Source organism: Octodon degus, unplaced genomic scaffold (assembly GCF_000260255.1).
Source record: "Octodon degus isolate 3935 unplaced genomic scaffold, OctDeg1.0 scaffold00110, whole genome shotgun sequence".
NCBI classification, from domain to species: Eukaryota; Metazoa; Chordata; class Mammalia; order Rodentia; family Octodontidae; genus Octodon; species Octodon degus.
This window is the reverse complement of record NW_004524686.1, coordinates 5,031,706-5,035,338: the sequence shown is the minus strand read 5'-3', so window position 1 is coordinate 5,035,338 and position 3,633 is coordinate 5,031,706.

Genomic DNA, 3,633 nt, shown 5'->3' with positions numbered 1-3,633 from the left:
CATGTGACTCTCCTTAGGCACACTCTACATTGTCGATCACTTTCCTCTGTGACCCCATAATCTCCTTGACCAGAAAATTTGGAAGAAAGGAATAATATGTTTTGCTTTATTTTTCTGCAGAACTGGGGATTGAACTCAGGCCCTTGCTCTTACCAGGGAATCACTTATTCCACTGAGCCATATCCCTGGCCCATGAGACTGGGTCTTAACAGGTAGTTCAGGCTGGCCTGGACTCACTGTGTAGCTCAGGCTGGCTGAACATTCATGGTAATTCTTTTGCTTCAACCCCCAAGTGCTAGGATTACAGGTGTGTGCCACCACACTTAGCAATGTCATTGCATCGTGATTGTCAATTCGTCCCTGAGGTGCTGTAAGAATCTTCCCTGAAGTGCTGTCTGGGTTAAACTTGTCAACTGCATTACATGGATTCTGGAGTGGTGCCTGAATTGTGAGAGCATTGGGCTCATCACGGGTTACTGAATTCACAGTTGAATGGAAGAGCTGGGCCCTAGCTGGAGAAAGTGAGTCATGGAGGTATGACCTCATGGACTGTATCTGATCCTTAAATCCTTCCTCTCTAGCACTTTTGCCTGTGCTCTGCTTCCCGCAATGAACCACTGAGCAGATTTCTTCTGCCATACCCTCCGCCTTGGTGTTTCTACCTTGGAACCAGCTGGCCATGGACTGAACCCCCTATAACTATGAGCCAAAATAAACCTCTCCTCCTCTAAATCGTACATGTCAAATATTTTTTTCTAGCAAAGGGAGGCCCACCAATACATCATATTCTTCTTAAGCCTACAGTAAAATAATATCTAATTCCTCTTTTCCCCTCTTGCTTTGAGCTTGCCCCCAGTAGGCTTTCTCCCATACTTTTCCCCTGGAAATACTGTGATCAAGATCAACAACAACATCGATATTACTAAGTCTAATGATTATTTTGTGTTTTGTTTTTTCTTTATAAGATGCCCAATATCGTCTGATACTCTTCCAGATTTTCTTTGTGTCTCAAACATCACACCTCCTTAATCTTTTTTCTGGCCTCACCTTCTTATTGCTACTTGTAAATAATGTTGTGTATCCTATATACATTATATACACTTCTTAGCCATACACTTTGTCTCAGTGATTTCATCGTGCCTTTGACTTTAATGGTTGTCCAACCTCCACTGTCTTTGATATCCATAAGTTCAGGATCTTGAATTGTTAAAAATCCTGATTTTTTTCAGGTATCACCCATGGTTTCTGCACATACCTTGCCTTTACTTCTATCAGATATCTTTTCTTTATGCTTTATTAGAGGATTCACTCCTATCGTATCTCTTCCACATATCTCAAATGAATTTATGAGCTTAAAGCTCACTGAATACTTCCTTCATGGCCATAAAATAACTTCATGTTTTTTATTCCCCAACTAATGACATTTATTATTATATTTGCAAGATGGTTCAGACTTTGGTAGTGGTGGTAGTATTTGGTAAAATATATTAAAAATCATTCAGACCTCTCCCACCCTGCCCACTGAGTAAGAATTGCTGCCACATTCCAGGAACCACCAGACCCAGTTCTAGCCCAGGTCCTGTGAGTGTGTGGGAGAGCTTCCAGCTACCCTGTGCTGGAGGGACATACTACTGTTCCCAGCCCAGGCTCGGCGTGGGGGAGACCCTCTTGCACCACCTTGGGACGAACCTCACTATTCCGCAGCACATCCCCCAACCCACCCGCCAAGTAGAAATTTTAGCCATGGTCCGGGAACCCCCAAACCCAATTCTAGACCAGGTCCGGTTAGTGTGTGGGAGAGCTGCCTCTCCCCCTAATCCACCTTGTCCCCTCCAGGCTCAGCTCAGGCCTGGCATACAGGCCTGGGGTGTAACCCTGCAGCTGCAATCCCTGCAGAGAGTGTACAGGATAGAACCACCCAGCTAGTCCAGGAGCAGAAAATGTTGCCAGAGGGGCACAACAGGTTCACCCACAAAGGCAGTAGCAGGAAGGAGCTGAGCACAGCAGCCAGACCCAAGCCAGGCACAACTGGATAAATACCGACTTTGTAGATCTGCACCTGAACTTCAGTATGTGCTAAGCTTATAACTACAACGAAGATCTACAACGAAGGTCAGAAGAAAGTGCTACACAAAATAACGAGAAGAAACAAAATGCAACCTCAGAACCCAAGCCCACCCATAACAAATGCAGAGGACACTAACACAGAATAAATTGGAAATCACACAGCTGAAAGAAATGAATCAATGGCTTCTGAAATAAAGAAACAGCTGCAGAAAGTTCTAGAGGAATCAGATTGGAAAAAAAAAAGATATCCCTGAATTAATAACATCTGCAGTAAAGAATCAAATGCAGAAACATATGGAGGAAACCCAAGGCCCACCCAGAACAAGTGAAGAGGACACTAGCTCAGCTCAAAGGCATGAATTAATAGTGTTGATAGTAAATAAGGAACAGCAGAAAGATATACAGGAACTCAGAGCACAATTGTTTTCTGAAATAAAAAAAAAGAATTCTCAGAATTCATAGCATCTGAAGTAAAGAAGCAACTACAGAAACATAGGGAGGAAACCCAATCTGAAAAGAACACTGCAGTAAAAGAATTTATAACTGCTTCTAAAGAAGACATTGAAAAAAAATAAAGGAATTTAGAAAAATGACGGATTCTTTGAATGAGCAATTCAGGAAAGAAATACATCGCATGAAGTACAGTCAAAGAAAAATAGAGGAAATTAAAACCTCAATCACAAGCTTGCAAAACGGTTTAAGTAAAAGTGAAGACAGAGTTTCTGATCTCGAAGATGCTGGTGCAGTTAGGGCAAAGGTAAGAAAGAATCTCTTAAACACAACGAGGAAGCAGGAAAGAATAATCCATCACCTGCAAGATGATGTAAAGATGAACAATGTGAGATTAATAGGCATCAATTAGAAAGAAGGAGTCAATACAAATGACATTTAAAAAATATGCACAGAAGTAATAGCACAAAACTTCCCAAATATGAGGAAACAATCTGACATTCAGGTAACTGAAGCATACAGAACGCCTAGTAACTTCAATTCAATGAAAAACACACCGAGATATATATTAGTCAACCCCAGAGATTCAGAACAAGAATAATATGTTGAAAGCCACTACAGAAAAGAAGCAGATCACATACAAAGGAAAACCCATCATAATTATGGCCAACTTCTATTCACAAACCATGCAGGCAAGAAGAGCATGGAGCAGAGTGCTTCAGGTCCTCTATGAAAACAAATTCCAACCCAGACTACTATACCCTGCAAAACTCTCTTTCAAGTTTGATGGAGAAGTAAAATACTTTCATGATAAAGAACAACTAAATGGTTTCGTGATGACAAAACCAACCCTACACAGGGTACTGAAAGATGTTCTAGAGAGGGACCAAAATGATCAGATTTCCACAAATGAGATCAGAAGCAACCAACTAAATAGGGCATGCAATTAAACACAGGAGAAAAAGGAGTAAAGGACAACAGGTAAATAACATGTCAATCGTAGGTAAATACATCTCAATTCTAACCATCATTGTAAATGAGCTCAATTCTCCAATTAAGAGAAATAGACTGTCATGGTGGATTAGGAAACAAAATACAACAATATGCTGTATGCAA